Raw genomic sequence first — 21390 nt, forward strand, 5'->3', positions numbered from 1 at the left:
GGGGAGAGGGTGAACCCCCTGCCTAAAGATGGGGAAGCAGGGAGGCAGAGCATCGAGGCTGGGGCTTATGGACGCCCAGCCCGCCCGGGATGTGGGCTTCTTCCCATCCTTGTGTCCCACCCCTGTGTCCCTGGAGATGTGGGTTTCCTCTCTCCCATCCAGCCAGCTCCTGCTTGGCCATGGCCTCTGCTTCTCTGCAAACCCCGCGGCCGCCATGCAAGCCTCGAGTCACGGAGCAGGGCTGGGAAGGAGTCGTGTCCCCCTCGGAGCGCGCGTGCACCCTGACCTGTGCTGCGTGGAGCGCAGATGGGCAGCGGCGGGGAACCGAGGCCGTGAATTTGCATTATTCCTCCTGTGTTCGGTAGATGACGGGTCGCTCACGTGAGGATGCGCTAGGAACAGCAGATGTAAAGGAGATTACGGGTGGCTTTTTTGCACGCGTGCGTGCACGCACGCAGCCAGGCGGGCAGGGCCACGGGCCGCAAGGCGCGCATGAGCGTCGCACCCTCTCTTTGCAGAGTGCAGACAGAAACAAGCGGGAAAGCAGAGGAGAGACGCGGGCACGGCGCTGGCCTCTCCGCGGCTGCTCAGGGGGCAGCGCCGGGGGACGTGGCTCTTCTCGCTGGGCTCTGCAGCGCCGGCTCACGCTGCTAAGGGGGCGGCTGCAGCCGCCCAGGGGTGGGTTTTGCAGTGGGGAGAAAGGGCAGTGCCGTAACGTGGGGCAGTCTTCGGCAATTCTTCAGCCCTGGTGGGGTCCCTCTGTGCCTCAGTTTCCCCCAGGAGTGAAACAGGAATGGGATGGCTGTGGCTGGCTGGAAGGGTCGCTGCCCGTGCTAGGTGCATCCCTGTGAACTGAACCGTCCCGAATCACACCCCGCTGTGGCAAACAGCAGCCCTGTTCCTCCCGTTGCACCGGGAGCTTGCCAGAGCCCCACGCTTTCCCTGGAGAGAGGCGGGAGAGCAGGGGCCGACCGACTTTTTTGGCTTTCGTGGTAGAAATGACAGCAGGGAAGGGGAGAGGTGGGACGCGAAGGTACCAGCAGTGCCGTTCAGGGTAAATACAGACGTGGGTTTGCTTTTCTCTCGTGTTCCCCCAATGATGCATCTACAGGGTTTATTTGTGTGTGGAGAGAGCTCTGCTCAAGCCGACCCCCAGGACGGACTTTGGGAAGGGATGCGCCGGGGGAGCGGGCACACGGCAGTCGCTGCTGCCCGCGGGGCGGCCGGCTCCACCGCCAGCGATGACCTTCCCTCTCCGCTGACCTTCATGCCCATCAGCATCAGCTTTGCTGCCTTTCGCCGTCTCGGGATGCCGGCGGTGGCAGCGGCTGGGCTGCGAGGCTGGGCTGGCGTTCCTGCGGGAGGCTGCTGGGGCGCGGGGGGCTCGGCCAGCCTCAGGGGTTTTGCGGGCAGAGCTGGAGGGAGGCGGGGTGGGTGCACTGGCCTGTATAATTCAAGGACTTCGGCTCGCTAACAGAGGTTAAAAGGGGAGCGGTGTGATCTGTTGGGAAAATCATTAATGGTAACCTCTGCCGGTGGCACTGCTCATTAGCCTCCCCCTCGCCCCGCCACCCCTGCCCACCCACCCGCTTCTCCAAGCAGAGGGAGAAAATCACGGGGGGGGGAGAAGGGGAGGGCGGGAGGGAGCAGTGGGGGGGAGCTGCCGCTGCTGGGGGGGGTGGCTGATGCCGGAGCCACCCGCGGAGGAGCAGCGGTTCCCCGTCGCCTGTCCCTTCAGGAAATGCAGGTGTAACTGGCGTGGAAGATACATTCAGGTTGGGCATCCCCGGAGCAGCTGGGGAGGTCTCGGCGGTGGGTGCTGCTCACCCCGGGGGAGGGTGCTGCTATGCCTCGCGGTGACGGGGAGCAGGGCGCTGGGTCTGTGCACGGGGCAGGGTGTAGGTGTCAGTGTGCAGGTCCCTGGGTGCCTGGGGTGGGAAGGGCAGGGGTGGCTGGCAGGAGCTGCTCCCTTTTCCCAGGCTGCTTCCCGGGGGCTCCCCGCTGGCTCGGCTCCAGCTCTCCGAAGAGAACATCTCCTTGGGGGATGTTTTGGTGTCACCGACTGCGGTGAAAGCTGCAGCCCCTGCATGGTCACCAAGGGGACGTTTTAGGAGACAACGGAGGGGGGGGATTTGCCTTCTTTAGCCTATTCCATCTTGACTTTCTGCCACGACGGGGGGACGGGCTGGGCATCGCCTGGGGGGAGCACTGCAGAAATGCCCGTCCTCTTGGAGCGTGCAGGAGACCCCTCAACCATCACCCAGGCATCACCGGAGGGGTTTTGGACCGGAGCACCGCCAGCTGCTTGTCTGGAAGGACCCTGAAGCATCCCTTGAGCTGAAACATGCCCCAGCCTCTTCATGGTCCCTTGAGCCATCCCGTTCCCGCAGATGCCCGGGGAATATTAGCAATGCTGTAAGAAAACGGGTGGCAAAACAGCAACGCCGAGGTCTCCCCAGAGCTGCACCCAAGGCATGTGGCATGTTTGTGCCTTCCTGCATGCTGCCTGAAGCAACACCCCCTTTTTTTGGAAACATTTAATATACCAAGCTGCCGGACCGACGGATGCCTGAACGCCCCATCAGCTGGATTACAAATGGGAATAGCTGTCAGCCCGTTTGGGATACCCCGAATTTCTGCAGGCTGCCAACACGGAGGCATTTGCAGGGTTCCCGGACGAACTTGTCGGTGCTTTGCCACTGCAACCTCTGCCCCAGCCCCACGTCGCCCGTGCCTGCGCCAGCCCCGTCTCTGCCCCACGTGCCAGCCGAGCCAAACCCCCGTGTGATGCTCCAAGAAACCCTCCCAGTTCCCTGTGGTTGTTCTTCTCTTGGGCTTGCTCCAAAGCCTGTTGATGGCCCTGGAAGCTGTTCTCAGATGGCTCCATCTGAGAAAAGAAGGTGTTGAAATACCACAGGAAACTTTTTCTGAGATATCTGCCTCGGCCAGAAATGGGACAAACCCCCCTGATTTTGGATGAAAGGCCAGTTTTCTCATCCTGGGCTTCAGCTCTCTGAAGTTCATTTCACCCAGGAACCGGCCAGAGTTTGGGGACAAAATGGGCGCGAGTGGCCCCGAGGGAGCAGCTCGGCATGGCCGCAGGTGCCACCGTGCCTGTGCCCCGGCGCTGGCACCTCCTGGGACGCAGGAGGAAAAGGGGCTGAGTTCCGTTCTGCCAGCTGGAACCTTGGCTTGGGCGCCTGAGTGTTGGCTGCAGCAACCTCGGCGGGTCCCCAGGTCATGGTGGCACAAAGAAGCAGATTTTGGCTACTGGGGACCCGGTGCACCCCGGAGCACCCCCGAGGGATGTACGCGGTGGCTGTCCTGCTGAACATGGCAGCCAGCTTGGGGTGCACCAGGGGCCCCCACACTTGTTCGCTGCAGCCAGGCCAGAGCTTCGTTTCGCAAAACTGACTGTGATTCTGGGTTTTTTTTGCACGGGAGTGCTGATATCCTGGGGCATGGCTGACTTGGAGGCAAATTTCCTGACTTTGGCCTCGTCTCTGGCTTCGGGTCCTTTTTTTTTTGCTCACAGCAAACATCCGTTTTAACCCGCTGCAAGTCCATTATCGCCAGCTTAACTGGACTCCCGTCAGGACCGGCTGTGCAAATACACGGGCAGCGGAGGAAGCGGCTCTGCTGCAGATCCCTGCTGGCAGCGGCGGCTGCGCGGGTGCTTCGTGCTCCTGCCCGGTGGCTTCCCAAGTTTGCCGTGGCCAGGGTGGCTCGGTGTGATGGGGAACGTTACCCCCCTTGCACAGGGCACCCCAAATGTCTCCGCATTTTAATCTACTGAAGAGGAACGTATGTCATGTTATGTATGCAATGTGCACGCACAGGGATAATATAGATATTTATTCTATATTAGTTTGCATAATAGATGCAAAACGATAGATTTTACGGTGCCAGGGCAGTCGCCGGGTGGTCTGCACCCCGGCTTGCTGGGTGACAGGGTGCTGGAGGACCATGAAGCCACTTGCTGGCGTGGCCGGGTGGGCTGCTGCTGGCGAGCTGCCCGGCGCTGGGCCCTGCCGTGCGGTGAGGTTTGGGACGGCCGCAGCGCCGCTGGCGGGGCTGGGGCAGCCGGAGCAGTCGGGGGGGGGGGGGGCTCGCTTGAGGGGCTGGGTGCGTTGTCGCAGGTTGCCCAGCGGATACGGGATGCCTGTCTGGAGGTTGGGGGTTTGCTGAAGCTGCGTACCCCATCGCCCTCTGCTCCCCACTTGCCCTCTCTGGGTTCCCCTTCTGGGTGATGCTGGATGGGGATTTCTGTGGTGACCCCTGCGTTGCTCCCTCCCTCCCTTGTTGAAGCAGCACCCTTTCCAAAACCTGTGTTACAGTAGCACCTGCAGCACCCAGGGGGTGAGAGAGGCGTGCAAGGGGGTGTCTCCTATAGTACCCTACACAGGGTGGTTCCTATAGCACCCTGGCACCGAGGTGCCTCCTATAAAGCACCCTAGCCAGGGAGCTGCAGAGGGACGGGAGCAGATAGGTGCCCATCTACGCCCGGTGTGGGGCAGGGACTTCTCCCTGCTGCTTTTGGCCTCGCCTCCTCCGTTATTAGTCAGCTTCAGCGCTGCTCGGGGAGGAGGAGGTCGCAAGGCGAGGCAGGCAGCGCAGGCAGGGACCAGCGGCAGCGACCGCCCCGCTCGCCTGCCTGGTGCTGCGCAGAGTACCTGGCGAGGGGGCCGAGGCCTCCCCCTTCGGCAAGGAGGAAAAAATAATAATCTCCAAGCCAAGAAACGCGGAGCTGCTGGGAGCGTATTTATCACGGTGAAGAAAAAGGCTCTGTTCCCTGCCTCTCCGCAGCGGCTGTTTATCACACACACAAGGGTATGGAGAAAATGTTCCATTTGTTGGGTACAGCCGTCAACCCACACAGCGTATAAATTAAGGGCTTTTACATGCAGAGTTCCCGAAATAAAACACACACACACAAAAGAGAGAGGAGTTTTGTATCGGCCCCGGCGCGCTGCCTCTCCCTGGCTGTCCCTGCGCCCTGGCCCCGGCCGGCGCTGGCTCCCGTTCAGGAATTCCACATTATCTCCGACCGTTTCCAGCTTCCTCAGCAGGGAACAGCTCTGCTTCTGTCTTCCTCCAGCCACATCTGGAAAGTGTTACGCCAGAGTGTCAGCCGTCAGAGCCGGGCGGCTGGCATGCGCTCCCCCCGGCACGCTCGTTCCCGCCGCCCTGCCTGCTGCCCTGCCTGCTGCCCTGCCTGCTGCCCTGCCTGCTCGCCACCCTGCCTGCCGCTGCGCTCAGGCTTCCGGCTGCCTTCCCCGCAGGGCTTCGGGGCTGAGTTTTATCTGCCTTCCCTTTTCTGGGAGTTTTGAGGGAGCTTTCATAGCTGCCATGGGGATGATGGGGAGAGATGGCTTCCAGGACCCCCAAGGGATGATCTCTGCAGGCAGGAGCTGCTGCGGGCAGGGATGCTCTGCTGTGGTCCTCAGCTCTTGCTGCCTGCTGGGAGGCAGTGGGGAGAAATGCGATGTAAATCCTCCTCTTTGCGTGCTTTGCAGGGACTCCCTGCCGGCTCAGGGGAGTTTTCAGCTCCTGGCCCTGTTTCTGAGCTGGCAAAACCCGCATCCGTGGGCTGCAGCACGGTAGGGATGTGGTGCTCCGTCTGCTAAATGCTGGGGGTTAAAGAGGAGAGCTCCAGGGGCTGAAACCTGTGTGATTCCCTGGTGCTGCTGGGAGGTGTTCGGAGAGGTGCTCCCGGCGCTGAGAGCCAGGGCTGTGCTTGCTTCTAATGCTGTGGGTTTATCTCACCGGGATTTCTTCATACGTAAGGGGGTACCTGGGGCATAAAGGCATTTGGCTGTCAGCACGTCAGTCCCTCGGGGGAAATCCCCGCTGCATGTGGGGGGCACACGGAGATGCTCAGGCAGACGATTGCAGCAGAGGGGATGAAAATGAAAGAGCTCCCTGGAGCATCCCGGTGTTTTTGGGTTCCCTCCTTGGCGCAGCGTATTCCTGGTGTTCCCCTGGTCCCTCGCTGCAGGCGTGATGGGTGACGCTGCGCAGAGGGGAAAGGCTTTGCAGAAAGCAGGGGGTTTCAGGGGCTGATGCGCGCTTCCAAGCAAAGGACACGGAGAAAGCTGGTGTCTTGTTTTTGAAACAGGGGTAATGACAGTGACCTGGAAGCAGGCTTGCGTGCCTTAATGAGCGGCGTGTGCAGTCCACCCGAGGGTCTTTAGCAGGGAGGGGTGGTGGAAGTGGTTAAATGTGCCCTAACTTATCATCAATGGGAATCGGAGAGGGTTCCCTGCAGTTGACTTTTGGCTTCTTTTTTTTTTTTTTTTTTGTTCTTGCCTTTAAACTGGCAGGTTTACCATTATAGGATTTTAAAATTAAAGAAAAAAAAACCAAAAAAACCAAAGAAAAAGAAAACAGCCCTCGGTTTTATAGACCCTACAGATGCATCCGGCACCAAACTGATCCCAGATGCAGCTCCACTGTCAATAGTGTTACACGAGGGATCAATCCCCTTCATTGTTTTATGTGGCCTCTACAGCATCATCAGCTAATTAAAGCTAATGGGTCCCAGAGCAGCACTGACAGCATCTGATCCTATCAGCCCGCGCAGCCGTTTTAGCTTGACGGGCCACTCTGGAGCCGGATCCTGCACTCCAGACCCTGGCGAAAGCCTGTATTGACTTGGGGGATCAGGCTACAGATCAATGGGAGCTGTTGTTAAACAAACATTGCCGGATTAATGTCAGCTCCGCGGGGGGAGGAGGTCGATGGCTGCTAATTCGAAAGAGGTGGGAGGGAGGAAGGGGACGCGGTGACAGCGGTGACGAGGGATGGAGGTTAAACGCCGGGCTGTTAAAACGCTCCCCGTGTCTGCGGCAGCGTCTGAGCGTTTCCCAGTCTCGGATTTATTGTCACCCTGGGTGGGAGGCTGTGCTGGAGAGGAGCCCAGCCGTGTCCCCAAGGACATTCGAGGTGCCTAAATCCCTTTGCTTTGTGCCTCAAGGGAGGCAAGGTGGCCTTGGGCTGTCCCCAGAGGGGACAGGGACCCTCGCGCCCTTTCTGCACGCTGACCTTGGCACGAGCATCTCCCCCGTCGCGGTGGAGCACTAAATCTCCGGTTTGTGCTTTCCCTTTTCTTGTGGTTCCCGTTGTCTGTCAGCTGGGGCTCTGGGGTGCCAGGGATCCCTGTTGGGAAGGTTTCCATTCCCACAGCCGAAGTGCCCTGGGCTGCAGCTAGTCTGTTTTTGGACTCTCTTCTATTTTCCCCTCTTTTTTCCCCCATTTCTATGTTGCCAGGGAGGGTGAGATGGGATGGGGAGGGCGGCTGGCAAACCCATCGCTTGGTCCTGTACCACCGCGGAGCAGGCAGGATGAGGAAACTCTCTTTTCAAGAGTATTTTTAGATGTGTCCCACCATTACTCCAGATGAACTATCACGGCAGGTGGCTCTTACTTTCGTTTGGGTGCAGAATCGGGCGGCACATCGCTCGGCAGGCGAACGGCCTCTTCCCTGTCCTCTGCGCAGAGCAGGCTGAGCTGCCGCCTGCCTGCGCGGACACGGGGCTGGCTGGCTCTGTGCTCCCAGCGATGGGGGGTGCACGGCCCCCGAGAAATTGGGCAGGAAACCTGGGTCAGAAGCAGCAAGGAGACCCTGGATTCCCAGCCCTCCTACTGAATGAGGGTCCTGGTACCTACTTGGCAAGTTAACGGGCAAATACAGCCTGAATGGGCAAATACAGCCCCGTTGGTTTAACCAGGGACCTTGGGCTCTGCCCAGAGACTCAGTGAAAATCAAATGCCCTCAAATTAATTTTTTTCCTCCTGTCTCGGTAAGGCAGAGGCCAGCTGGGGGAATCCTCAGGGTGTTGCAACCTCTGGCTCCCTTTGCAACCCCAACCCCAGCCAGCGGCACCGGGAGGCAACGTCCAGCCTGGTGAAAGGGAGAACCGGGGGAGAGGGACAGGCTCCCAGCACATCCCTGCCCCATAAAGCAAGTTGATAATTAAATCCTGCAGCTTTTATATGAATTCCAGGGCATTTTCCTTGGGCTGGAGCCATCTGCGGCGTGCACCCCGCCCTCCCTCACCTCTCCCTTTGGCTCTCTGCGCTTAATTTGTTCTCGCTTTGGCGTTGGGTGAATGTGATGCTCCGGGGAGCAAAGAGCCGCAGTGGCTCGTTGCGGGGGTGCAGCCCCGCTCCATGCAGCTCTCTCCTGGTCTCCGGGGCCTCACCCAGCACCAGCATCACCCTGCAGCCCCCCTCCAGGCTGGTTTCCCATCGCACGGAGCCTGCACACGCCTGGCTGGCTCTGCACCACCCCGGCCGCTGCCGGCCCGGGCTCGTCAGCAGTCAATACCAGCCAGCCGTGCCAGCCTGTGCGTCTGCTCTGGCGAGGCTCTTCTCTCCTGCGGCAGCGTGGGACGAGGCCATCAGATCCCCCCTTGCCAGGGCTGCAGGCCGGCCTCTCCCAGGTCACTGCTGGGGGAACCAGCGCCATTTGCAGCTATTCCTGGCTTCGCTTTCCCAGTTCTTACAAATTTGGAGCCGTGTTGGGGCGCAGAGCTCACCCCCATATTTAAACCACAGGTGCTCTTGCGGGTCCTGGGACTTCAGGAAGGTGTTGGCTGCACCTCCCCTTGTGCCTCTTGCTGCCCCATCTTCTTCCATGTCTTCCTCCACGAGGTGCACGTGAGCGCAGCAGTGGTCTGCCCTGGCCTGGGTCTCCTGGATGAGCTTCTCTTAGAGATGGACCCCCCCGGCTTGGCACGAGGAGCTGTGTCCCCTGGGTGTCCCCCTCGTCTCCTGTGCAGCTCTGGACTCTGGGACCTGGGGTTACATTTCCAAAGCCAAGAAGTCCAATGTGCTGGTGGGTTGTAGACGTTTCTTTAAGCCCCTGAGCTGGCAGAGGATGCTCCAGTACTGGGAGTCTTTCCCTCCAAGGAGCTTTGCCCAGGGGACGCAGAGGACACCAAGAATTTCTGGATGTGGTGCAAAGCACAAAGGAGATGATCTCGCCCAGAAGGTCTTTTTTCCACACCTGCAGTAGCTGGGCTGGGGAGGGTCTGTCCTGTGGGACTGGCCCTTGGCTTTGGACTCCGCATTCCTCTCTGTCTGTCCAGGACTTTACAGAGAGGAGAAGCCTGAGGAAGGCTCCCTCCCACCACCGCTTTTTCATCCTTCACCCTCCGCATCCGCTTGCTCTGAGATGTCTCTTAACCAGGCTGTTCCCGCTGAGGTTAGTGGGAAGATTTGAAAAGTTATTTGAATGCCAGGCTCAAAGGAGGCGGCAGGAACGCTCCCGGAGCTGTTACCAGTTGACATCTGGGTGCTCGGCAGAGCTCTGGTGTCAGCACAGCTGAAAGCAGAGGAGGTGGGAAGACCCAGACACCTGCAATTTGGTTAATAAATATTTATTTGGAGGTGACAAATACTCTTCTGGATGAAGCTGAGTTAGCAGAAGGAAGATTGTGAGGGAGTGACAGGGTGTGCTTTTTTTGAGGGTTTACCGTGGGGATGTTGAAACGAGCAGCTGATGAACCGGAGGATGTCGAAATCTGTGTTCATTTCCCGACGCGGGCTGCGTGACGTCAGGGGCCGCGGGCAGACGTCCCCCCTTGGCGAGTGAGAGGCACCCTCATCCTGCAGGGACTGCGGTAATCCGGCTGGGGGTCACCCCCCTCTCACGGGTAAGATGTAACGGGAGGGGTTGGGAGCCGGGGAGGATGCAGCAACCCTGCGGTCGGGGTCTGGTATGGATGATAAAAAGGCTAAAGTTTAATCGTTCTCTTAAAAAGGAGAAGTGAAGGGAGGGGAGCCCGCCTGGGGCAGGAGGTGTAGTGCTGATGGGTGGTGTCACCTCGCCGTGTCTCGGGGCTCTGGTGGACGATTTCGTGGTGCTTGGAGTGGGGACAGGGTGGATGCCCCAGGCACTGACGCCATTCGCCCCCTGCAAAGCTGGCCCGCTCCTCCTGGGGAAATGGGAAAAGCTGCTTTGATTTCTCCCCTGGTCCCTCTGTGTGTGATGTGGGGAGGGAACCTTTCTGTATTGGCACTTTGGGGACTTTTTGGGACTTTCTGTATAGAAGGCTGACATCCAGTGGGCCTTGTCTGGGCATCGGGGCTGCTGCGTGCTGTAGGCAGCCGGGACCAGCCGATCTCCTGGGGGTCTGCTAAACCATCCCCGCTCCACGGCGGGCTGGGCTTACCCTCAGTCAGCGCCAGTGCTCAGCTCTTCCACCGCTTTCTCCTTCCTCTGAGCGAACCGACGTCAAACCACGATACCCATCACTGTGATTAAAGCCCACTAGAGATGAGGCACGGTGTGGATTGGTGCCGGGCTGCAGGAAGGGCTGCGTTTACCCCAGGGTGGACTGGGGGCTGGCGGCCGCGACATCCGTCCCTGTCCTGAAGCTGCTGCTGCTGGGCCCTGTATTGCAAACGTGCCCGCGGTACCTCCAGCTGCAGAGAGCGAGAGGACGAGCAGGCAGCTCTGTGCTGGTGACTCAGTATCTTCTGGCTTTGGAGGAAGTGGCTGCTGGAGATGCTGATGTGTGTGGGCAGCAGGGCAGTGCTTGGCTCTGCCCTGCCGGGCTACATCCTGCAGCGGCTCAGCCCCACGCCACGCTGGAGCAGGAGCCCGGGATATGGCAGGGTGTGGAGTCAAACCGGCTCGGTTCCTTCCAGCAGCCGGTCAGCGCGGCACATTGGGATGCCGAGGCCTGTGTGCTGCTCCTGAACAGCTCTAGCTTGGGGTGGACACAAGCACCAAGAGGTTTTGGTCTTGGTTTTGCTCGTGCGGAGAGGTTTTTTGCAGAGGACGAGGAAGGCAGGGCCATGCTGGGGACAGGAGCTGTTTCCAGGGCAGCTTGCCTGGCTGTGCTTGCCGTCTCCGTGCCCCGGAGGGGTCTGTGTCTTGGCTGTCCATCGTATCTTGGTTGTCTCTCTCTCCAGACTTCAGATCCTGGTGGAAAGCCCAGGTGGAAGGGCAATGCTGTGAGATGATTTTCCCACTGTGAGACCTTCCCTGGGGCTGGTAGCCCTTGCTTAGCAGATAGCTACCGTGCAGACACTGGCCTTTTTGAGCCAAAGGCTCGATGCGAGCCCTGCCAGACGCTCCTGGCTCCGCGGGTCCTCGTGCCCTGTGCTGCCACGGAGGGAGGAACCGCCGCTGCCCCCACTGCCACTTGCTCGTCTTCGCTGCGGCTGCACGTGGAAATAGGTTCCGCGAAATCAAACCTCAGGAAACGCCCGGTCCCGGCATCGGAGGAGGTTTTACCCCCCCAGGAGCAGTGTAGCTCAGCCGGGGAGCGAAGCCGCCGGGCCACGTGTGAGCAAGCACAGAGGGGCTGTCGAGCTGCTCCACCGTCCCCTCTCCTCCCGTGGGGACAGGGGGTGGCGGTGGCAGAGCCGGCAATGGCAGAGGGGGAGGGAGCCCGCGACCTGGGAGATTAATAATAGAAACGCTGGCATCCGTTTTAGATTAGCGAGAGAAAGCTCAGTACCCATCTCGCACAGCATGTAACTTTAATGCCGAGATAATGAGCAATGATATTTATTTGTAAAAGATCTGGAGATATCGCTGCCCAGGGAGCAGCCAGGAGCTGTCAGAGCCCGCTCCGTCCCCGCGGTGGCTGCTCCGAGCTGTAACCCAAGCGCTCTCCTCCGACCGGCTCACTTTTCACGCTCCAGCTCTGTTAACCGAGCAGGGCACGTGGTCTGACTCAGAGCCCTGGCTAAGATTTGCTGAAGCTGCTCGTGATTTGGGCCATCACGGCGAGGAGATGTCTGTCTTGCAGGATGGGCTAGAAACGTGCCCCGGGCACCTGCAGGTCGAGCTGTCAGGATGGGGTTTAAACCCATCTCTGAGCCTTCCCCGCTGCCGTCCCCTGTCCCAGCTGTCCAGGCGTCATGGCTGGAGCATCGGGCTGTGCCCGGGGGGGCTGGCAGGAAGGATGTGGGGTGTGTGGAGGCGGTGGCACGGCATCAGCCGAGCTGGTGAGGGGAGGGCGGTGCAGAACGCCTGCGAGCTGGTGCTTCCCTCCGCGGAGCCACTGCGCCGGCTGAGATTTTGGGGTCGTTTGAGGGAGTTTGGGGACAAAACAGCTTTTCCTCAAGGCAGGGCTTGCCTCCTCCCGGATGGGTCCAGGAGGATGTTTGGGGCAGTGATGGCCCCTGCTCTAGGGAAGCAGGGTCTCATGGGCATCTGGGCTCCTTCGGACCCCCTGGGGACAGGGCTGCTCCTGCTCCCCTGTCCCTGCCTGGGTTGGTCCGGGAGGGCTGAAGGATGCACACGCCGCCGTGCCCAGCCTTGTGTTGTGTAACTGGACAGCAGGCAGGCTTAGGCTGTATTTGGCAGGTAAGGTATCCCTTCTTTATTAAGCCATCCCCTGGGTAATTACTGGGTTAAGGCCTGATGAGATAACGCTTCATTATTTTTGTGCTATTAGGGGATTAGGAGCTGTGGGATTTCTCAAAGGCTTTATCTCTGCTAAGGTCCTTGGGCTGCGAGGCACGTTTGCAGGCAGGTAAGAGGACCTGGGCTCTGCCAGCCCTCCGGCACCGCTTGCCTCCCCGTGGGGGTACGCGCCGGAGGCTGGGGGTGGTGGGTGCGGGTGCAGTGGCTCCGGGCGAGGGGGAGCCCGGCATGGGGGGCTGCTCACGCCCAGCCCTGGCAGAGGCTGGCGGGGCTCTGCCGTGAGGGATCTCCTTTTAATGCTGTTGCAGCCCCGTTCATCACCGCGCTCCCGTGGCGGGCTGCGCCCCGGCGGGAGGGAGGAGGTGACGCTTACAAATACACAGGGAGGTGGGTGGTGTGCGCCGAGGCGGAGAGCGGAGGGCGTCCCGGGGGGCTTCTCCCATGATTTATGGCCGAGATGATGCGGAGCTATCGGCACGGCCTTTGGAAGCTGTTTACTGAGCGTCGTCTCCTGGCTGTTACGCTGGCGTGGGCTGCTCGCAGGGGTTGCAAGGGAAAACGTCCCCCGTGCATCGCTCCTGTGCCGCAACCAGCTCCCAGGCTGCTCGCACCCTTCCTGGGAGCGAGCGTCCTCAGGGTGCTGCTGGGACCGGTGTTCAGCCCTCTTTGAGAGTCCCAGAGATGCTCTTATGAAGGAGTTTGGGTTACTGGAAGCAAGAGTAGAGTAAAATGTGCTTAATGAAACAGGCCTGGCTCGGCGGGGGCCCCCCTCCTCCCTGCCACCCCGGCACAGCCAGCCCTTCAGCCGCAGGGATGGAGCTGGCACCGGAGCGGGGAAGCAGGCAGGCTGGACGCGGGCCAGGCTGCGCACTTGATCCAAACACAGCTGGAGCTGATCTGATGAAGCGAGAGGTTAAGAAGAGAGCATCTGTTATCTAAAGGGGACACACAGTGGGAAACTGTAAGCTCTTTATTCCCCCCACCCCACCCCCTCTGTTCAGTGCATCATCCCTGACTTTATTTCTTTGATTTATTAAGGAAGCCTGCGCTTCCGGGGCTGTAATTAAGTGCCACTGTGTGAGCTTTTGATAGTGAGTGAATGATATAATGGCTTGCACATTCGCCGTCTGCTCAAGTGCTTTAGGATCTAGATAACACGAGGAGGGATTTCTTCTGCCCACCAGGGAACCTCGGCGGTGCCGGGGCTGAGTCACGGCAGGGTTTAGCCGAGCGCGGCGGTGTCTGCCGGAGGAAGCGGGGAAGGATGCGGGAGCCACTTAGCACTGCAGTGGGAGTACGGTTCAGGAGGGTATCCCAGACCCAGGCTGCAGTTCAGCTGAGAAGGGAATTCACATCCTCTTGCAAAAGACCGTCACAGCATCTTTACAGGCTGCTGGAGACTAAATTGGGTGCTGACCCTCGCGGATGCCCTCGTTCCTTCCCAGCACCTTGCGTGGTGCTGGAGGTGGAGAGGGGACCACAGCCCCTCGGCCGAAGCTCCCGCCTGTACCGTGGTGCCATCCCTGCACCGGGGTGTTTTTAGGGTAGAGAGGGCTCGAGCATCCGTAGCCTCAAAGAACAGTCGGTGTCAGCAGCCGGCAGCATCCTGCCTGCCGCGCAGGTTTCCCTCCGCTGCTGGAGGAGTTTGCTGGCAACGTGTTGGTGTGGAGCCAGGGGCTGGGGAGCGCTGGCCGGCGGCATCTCCCGCTGCCTCCGCCAGCTGCTGGAAGGGGGCCAGCGCTCGCAGCCACGTGCAGCTGGAGGTGCCACGAGGCTTTCGCTGGAGCTCTGTCACCCCGTGCACCCTCTCGCAATTCCTTGCACGCCACCTCCACCCCTGCGAGAAGGTGCTGCCCTGCGTCTCCCTGCACAAGCAAAGGCTCCCAGGCAGGGGTGGCATTTCTAGGCAGACGTGCAGGGGTATTATTGTAATGCCAAGGGAAAAGGTTTTCTACTGGCTCGCTAAACCAGGAGCCTGGGGCAAGCGGTCTGGGTTGCATTCCTGCTGGGCATCTCCATGTGCCACACTCCCGCCTGCCTGGCACCGGGGTCTCGGACGCTGGCTGGCAGCCCTGTCCCTGTCCCTGGGGTGTCCCAGGCCAGAGTGGGACCTGGCCGTCACTGCTGATGTCTCTGGCTTTTCCCCAGGGCTCAATTCTGCCCTTGGTTCCCGGGACGGCTGCTGAGCCTCCCTCTGTGCCCCAGCAGTGCTGCTGCGACACCCCATTCGCCCACAGATGGTTTTTAGGCAGAAACAAATTTATTTTTACTATAAGGACCATTTTTGATAGATAAACAGGATTGTTTTAGTGGTTTGGCCAACGGCCACAGGAGGAGCGAGCTCAGGGTCCGGAGCCGCATTCGGCTGTGTGCACGTACGCTCTTTTGCTGCCGGCCGGTGCCAGCTCAGCAGCGGCCGGTGCTGCGGCTCACAAGCTCACTGCCTGCAGCTGCGGGGACAGCAGGAGGAGGAGGAGGAGGAGGAAGAAAGGGTAAAAAAAAAAATAAAAAATCCCTTACATGTAAATAAACTTAAAAATAAAAAGTGACAGAGATTATTTGCTGCTTAATGAACTAAAATGTCCAACCTCCCACTGAGTGGCAACATTGTTTATAAACTACAGAAAGGGCTTTATTTTAATGGGCAGTAAATCTCATTCATCCCCAGCCCTGGCAGTCAGGAGCGTGCGGGATGAATAGGCTGGCGCTGAATGCAGCCTCCTCGCTCCTGCGCTCCCTCCGGCCAGCTTCTCCACTGGGTATTTTTTCCCCGCTTGCCCACATTTGCCGTTTTCCTCCCTTCCTCTTCTCCTTCCTAGTGCCCTCCGCCATGCCGATAACGGGGTTATCTGGCCAGGAAGAAAGGAGGAATCTGTCCCTGTGCCTTGGCATGTCACATCCGCTCGGTTTTGTTTATTCACTTGAAAAATGCCCCCCCCCCGTCTGTCTCTGGGTGGCAGCTGGAGAGTGGCCCGAGATAATCACAGTGGTGGGGGTTTTTTTTTTATTCCTCTTAAATAAAGCCTCCTATAGCCTGCAGGCAGATTTTGTCCGGTTGCCCCCATCCTGCTCCTGTGCTCCTTGCTCTGCAAACAGGGCGTGAGAGTGATGGTAATCGGAGCAGAACCCCGATGCTACAGGCAGATCCCCCTGGGGATCCCTCTTGCAGGGGACACGGTGACTCCTGTGCAGGGACGGTCCCTCTGAGCCTGGCAGAGGGGTGGGCAGGACCCGCAGTCGAGCGATTGCAGGTGCAAAATACCTATGGATATACTGTCTCGGGCAGAGAATCGCAGAAAATAAATATATGGTCTGAGCATCCGTGGAAATGAGAGCATCTGAGTGGGGGGGGCGAGATGCTTGGGAGAGGTTTCACTGCTTTGGGATGGAAGGGACGATGACAAGTTGTTCTGAGCCAAAACCAGGTTTGGGAGCTGGTCAGGCCTCGCGTGACACACGGCTGTTAGTGGGTGAGCGCGTTGCTGAGATTGAAGCTGGTGGCTCACGAGCTGCCGGGAAGCGTTGGGAGCTGGTACCTGCCGTGGAGAGGGACCACGGTCGGGTCAGGCGGGAATTTTGGTTGTGCCTGACTTTCCCCTGGGACAAATCAGGCACCTTGAAAACTTCTGGCCATAACTCATAGGGCAATGTACTCCTAAGGCAAGAAAGAAAGTAGTAAGCTATCTATTCCCCTTTGAGTTTAATATCCATAGTCTGCCATAAATCAAACTGGGACTATAAGATCCTTACTTAGGCCTAATCAGTGCATAATGGATTATCTACAGGAACTAATAAAAGGTAATTATCTATGCTTTGCAAGTTCCAATTACTGTCCTTATATGATCAATTAATTCTTGTAACAGTTTCGCAGGTGCAATTTGTATGACAACATTACGCTGACTCCAGGCAGAGGCTCAGCGCCTGCCCGGCCACGCGGCTGCCGGCGGCACGGGTGCCGGCAGGGACGCGGGGCGCAGCGGGTGCAGGCGGCAGGGGTTCAGCCCCGCCGGCACAGCTGCCCCGGCGCATCCCGAGCTCTCCCAGGTGCTGCACTGGGAAAAACCATCTCCGGGAAAGGATCTGCTGGGCAGCAAAGGGGCTGGCGTTCGCAGGCTTTCAGCTGTGCGCGGTGGTCCTTGCCCCCAGCAAAAACGCTTCCGCCCTGTGCTGTTTCCCTCCCCGAAGCAGGGGACGGAGCGCGGGTTCGGCAGCCGCTCGGCCCCGTCCGTCGCTGCGTGTCCCAGGGGACGTTCCCCCTGTCTCGGCATCACCTCGGAGAGCCCCGCTGGTCCCTTCCCATGCCCCAGCCTGGCCGGCACAGCAAGCGAAGCCCCGTGCAAAGGCAGCTGGCTCCAGTCATCTCCTTCTCCCGCCTGTCCTCGCGTCCCTCTCGCTGGCTTGCAGAGTCATCGGAGGGTCTTAAAGGAGGAGGAAATATTCCAGCAATGTCTGCAGTTTTAGGGATGGCTTAAAATTACAATAAATTTGAGACACTTTACATGTCCACTTGGGGCCCAGCATTGTTACGGTAATTTGAAGCAGATTGAGTCAACGCTTGTGGCAAATGGAAGATCTAAGGGCTCTAGCAGGAACCCAGGGATGGAGGAGGAGAGGTGGTGGGGAGCAAAGGCAAACACCGTTTCTGCGATGCCGGTCGGAGCTACAGAGCCAAACCCTCCCAGGCTGACCCTGGACACCTCTTTGCAATGGTGCAGCCCTGACTCACGACTCAGCCTGTGGTTCTTCCTTCTCTTTTGCGGGATTTTTTTAATCTTCTGCAGTAATCCAGTGTCACCTTCTGGTGTCCCCAAGACTGCGCCGTGTCAAAGCATGTTTTGGGTGAAGCTACTCACTTGGACTTGGGGTCCTAGAGCCAGGTCCTGCCCCTGAGGTGGCCTTACGAGGACATGGGGATGTGTCACCTCTTCCCTACCCGCAGGGTTTGGATGGTGAACCAACCCCACCTTACAAGGGCAAATCCACAGCCCTTGGGAGCCCAGGCCCAAGGGTGTTTGGGGAAAGTGTTTGATGGGTTGAATTAAGTTCTCTCAAGCTCTTCCTTGGTGCAGCGAGGTTGGACAGAGGTTTGGTAACGGGAACCGCAGTCCTCGCCTGTGCCCTTCCCGCAAGGGCTGCGGGGTTGCAGCCCGGCGCTGCGTGCAGGCTGCTGGCCGGTTGGGTTGGTGGAGGGAGCAGAGCCGTGCCTCCGGAGAGGCCGGGGCACTCCGTCGCTGTCCCTGCTCTTACCTGGCTGCTTCTTGATGCAAAAAGGGGAAAGCAAAGGATAAAGAGGACTGGGGCTGGGTGGAGGAATGCCTTTCTCCTGGGAGACCCTGGGGCTTTGAAAACATCTCTGAGTCAGGAGCATCATGCTCTCCTGCAGACCAGAGACCCAGAAAGGACCACTTGGAACAGTTCAGTTTGATTTCAGCCTTTGCAGAGAGTTTCACATCACTGCAAAGGAACAGAAACAAGAATTTGTTTCAATACAAAACTCGTTTTTTTAAAAAAACTGTCAACATGAGATCTTTTGAGAATTTCCATTGTTATTTCCCCCTTTCCCCCCAAACATGAAATGAATTCATCTGTTTAAGTCCTTTTTCTGGGAACAGTCTTGGTTTTGTTGACATTTTTGGTTAACAAGGCAAAAAGCAAACCCACAAAAAAAAAAAAAAAAGAAAAAACAGCCCCCTCAAGCCCTTCTACTTAAAAAAGCAACTCCCCTCCCAGCTCTCCCAGTGACCATGATACAACCACCGCTTTGTTCCCGGCATGGTTGATGTTGTTCCCAGCTTGCTCCGAGCTGCTCCGCCGGCCCGGGAGCATCCCGCACGGCGCCGGAGGGGAAGGGGCTGCGTCCTCCTCTCTGCTCTTGCACGAGCTCTGGGACGCGGTGGCATCAGCGGTGCGAGAGGAGTGCTTGCTGGAGCAGAGCATCTCGGCGAGGCTCCTCTGCGTGGTGGCCACAGCTGCCTGGCTCGGTGGGAGCACCGCGTTTCGGTGGGTTCGGGCGTGCCTGCGGCTTTGCCGAATTAAGGGATGGGGAGGTGAACGCGGGCAGGTGAGGCTTCGTGGCTCCATCACCTGCAGGGGAAACCGAGGCACGCGGGCAACTGAAATATCAGACCTGAGAGCGCAAAGTGATGCTAAGGACAGGAACCAGCTCAAAGTGCAGCCCGGGTGCCCCAGCGCAGCCCCCTCCTCTCCCCGTCGCTGCGTGCCAGCCCCTGGCAGGACCCGTCCTCAGCCCCATGCTGTCCTTCTGCGCTGATGCCCAGCGGCATGCACTTCCCCGTGCCTGACGGCTGCTGCTGGGCTCCTGGCCTCGTCCACCACTGCCTCTGGTTTTGTTTTCCAAGTCTTGGCCGCCGTGTCCAGCCCTGCCGGCACACTGCGGGGAGGAAGCGCTCTTCGTGCTGCTGAGAGATGCTGCCACACGCATCCCTCGCAGTGCCTGACCACAGCACCCAGCTGCTTCCAGAGCTCTTTTTTTCTTCTTCTTTTCTTTCTTTTGTTTCTGTTTCTCTTTTTTTTTTTTTTCCTTTTCCCAAGCAAGCCACCACAGGCTCCTCCAAACATTCCCCCGAAGATTATTCTCCCACTTGTCTGCAACATGTTTGCTATGCTGAAACTCCCATTGCCCCATCCCAGCCTTCTGCGCCTGCTTTGTTTTCTTGGCTCAGCCTCTGGATTGTAGGGACCAAGTCTGGGCATGCCGATTCCCATTCAATACATTTTCATACATTTGATTCCACCTTTCCCCTGGCAGCCTGGGGCCGGATCCCAGCGGCTGTGCAGACGTGACTCACTGCCCCGCGGATGTGCCAGCACGGTGCACGGCTGCGAGATTTGCCGGATAGATGTGTGAGATTTACCGGATAGACAACACCGACCTTTCAGAGCTCGACACCAACCCTCTGGCTGATTTACGCCTTTCTGGGACAACTCGTCTTGCACTAAACTCCAAAATCAGCTTGGTGGCAAGGTAGCAGGGTCAGGCGGGTGATGCTGGCCAGGGGACTCAGGCTCCCAAGGCAGGTGCTGGGCTCACCCGTGGGTTCCTGGGTGCAGGAGGGCAGGAACGCCGTGCCCCAGCCCGGCTGTCTGACGGTGGCACCTACGGAGCTATAGGCCCCCCAAATTCAATGCCGGGTAGACGGTCACAGTGAGTAGAGTTGGGTGCATTCGTGTCGACAGACAGTGGTCAACGTTAATTAATCTAATACTTTAGATTGCACTAATCATAGGTCTTGTTTGATAAAAAACCCAATCAACCCTATTTGATAGGATTTGCGAAATGTGGTCTCGTGGGGTCGATGGAAAGCTGCTGGCTGCGGCGGGCATAGAATAAGACTGATACAGAGCACATTTAAAAATGCCACCCTTGGTGACGTAGAATTGCTGCTAAATAGCTGCTTGGCAGTGGGAAAAGACCAATAACTGTTCGTCCGGATTATGAAGCGTGCGGTTTGGCAAAGCCTGGCTTAGCAAGGGTCGAATGCAGATAGACACATGTTACGGACCATCTTTGCATTTGTTTGCTTGCTTTGTTTTAATTTGAAACTCAAGCCTCTTCCCTGTGGTTAGATCCTCCCAGCTAAGCAAGTTTTAGCAGAGAGAAGTTGCTTAAGGAAGAGAAAGGATGCTGGATGCGGCGTGAAGTGAGAGCAACCGCTGTTACCGCAAATGCTTCCCGACTCTGTTAACAAAACCATCGGCGCTCTTCGGTCGCTTCTCTCCGTTCGGCCCCTTTTCCAGTGCAGTTATTTTCTAAGCCAACATTGCAAGTTTTATTACTACTGCCTATTATTTAAATAGTGCCAGAGGTGTACACAGCGCTTTACAAACACAGGGGAAGAAAAGGTCCTTAGTCAGAGGAGTTTTTATTATAATTTAGATGATTGTAGTAGAAGTAATTAAGGCTGGGGGGGGGGGGGCAGGCAGCGCTGCAGACTGGTGTCAGAGCAGCAAGGCAAAAGGACCGGCTTTGAGCGAGGTCCTCATGCGATCTTTCAGCTGGGACTAGGGATGCTGAGCTTTAGCAAGGTGGGCGACGGGAGAAGCATCGGCTCTGCCACACCAGGTTAAGCCATCGCTCCCACAGATACAGCTCTTCCGACAACAGCGAGGTCGCAGGGCTTCAAAAAGGAAAGGGAAAACCAATCGAGGACTTGTGCCACCTGGTAATGCACTGACCCAATTGTGCACTGCTGTGTGAGGGCAGAGAAATTCCTTCCTGACCCTTGTACTCATCAGCCCATGCCCTGAAGCATGAGATTTGATTTTCTTTATCTGGCTTTCCATAATTGCAGATGCCGTGTTCGGTACTCCCCGTATCCCACCCCTCGGAAGCAGCATCTGCTGCATTTAACTCAATGGATCTTCTCCCCTGGGAGTTCGATCCTGACTCTTTTCTGGGAAGTGCCTGGAAGGTGGGAAGGAGACCTGGTCCCATCAACCTCCCCAGCACTCGGGGGTTTTCCCCTGGTACGTGGTGGTTGCTGGTTGCTCAGCTGAGGAGGGCAAGTGTCCCCCCACATCATGGCACATTCTCCCTATTGCCATGAACAGCCTTTATTCCAACCCGCCTAAAACATATGGAGTTTAACTTGTACGTAGATATTTGTGAGAGTCACTTAGGAGTTAGTGTTGTTCCCTCTGTTTGCTGAACCCCAAGGAGCGGAGTGTGCCAAGGCCAGGACTAAGTCCTGCTACTGGTTTTTCTTTTGATGAGAAGGCACTTGAGGATGCATGAGCAGCTCAGGGCTTGGAGGGGGCCCCGTGGAACGTGAGCAGGAGGTGCTCCTCGTGCCCCGTTGAGGATAACCTCTCCATGAGCATGGCTGGGGCTGCGCAGGCAGCGATTGCTGGCGTGGCTTGGGCTGCCTTCGCTGCCTGCTGTGGGGTCGGGCACCGGGAGCTTGCTGGGAGGTGCAGCCATCAGGTGTTTCCTGCCCTTGGCACTGGTTTCTCCAGGGCTTTGCTGGCCCTGAAGAAGGGCA

At 58.3% G+C, this 21390-nt stretch overlaps 1 protein-coding gene across 4 annotated transcripts in view; it reads left to right on the forward strand.

Moving 5' to 3' along the window:
* RXRA (retinoid X receptor alpha) overlaps nucleotides 1-21390 on the forward strand; it is a 122171-nt gene that overhangs the window by 37966 nt on the left and 62815 nt on the right. The window contains exon 1 of one of the 4 annotated variants that reach the window (XM_075519509.1): nucleotides 9645-9659. The exons of the other annotated variants lie outside the window; for them this stretch is intronic. The gene's annotated coding sequence lies outside the window, so the exon portion shown is untranslated. Of the gene's footprint in view, nucleotides 1-9644; nucleotides 9660-21390 lie in introns of those variants that run through there. 4 annotated transcript variants of the gene reach the window in all.

This window comes from Mycteria americana, chromosome 17, assembly GCF_035582795.1.
Source record: "Mycteria americana isolate JAX WOST 10 ecotype Jacksonville Zoo and Gardens chromosome 17, USCA_MyAme_1.0, whole genome shotgun sequence".
Taxonomy (NCBI): domain Eukaryota; kingdom Metazoa; phylum Chordata; class Aves; order Ciconiiformes; family Ciconiidae; genus Mycteria; species Mycteria americana.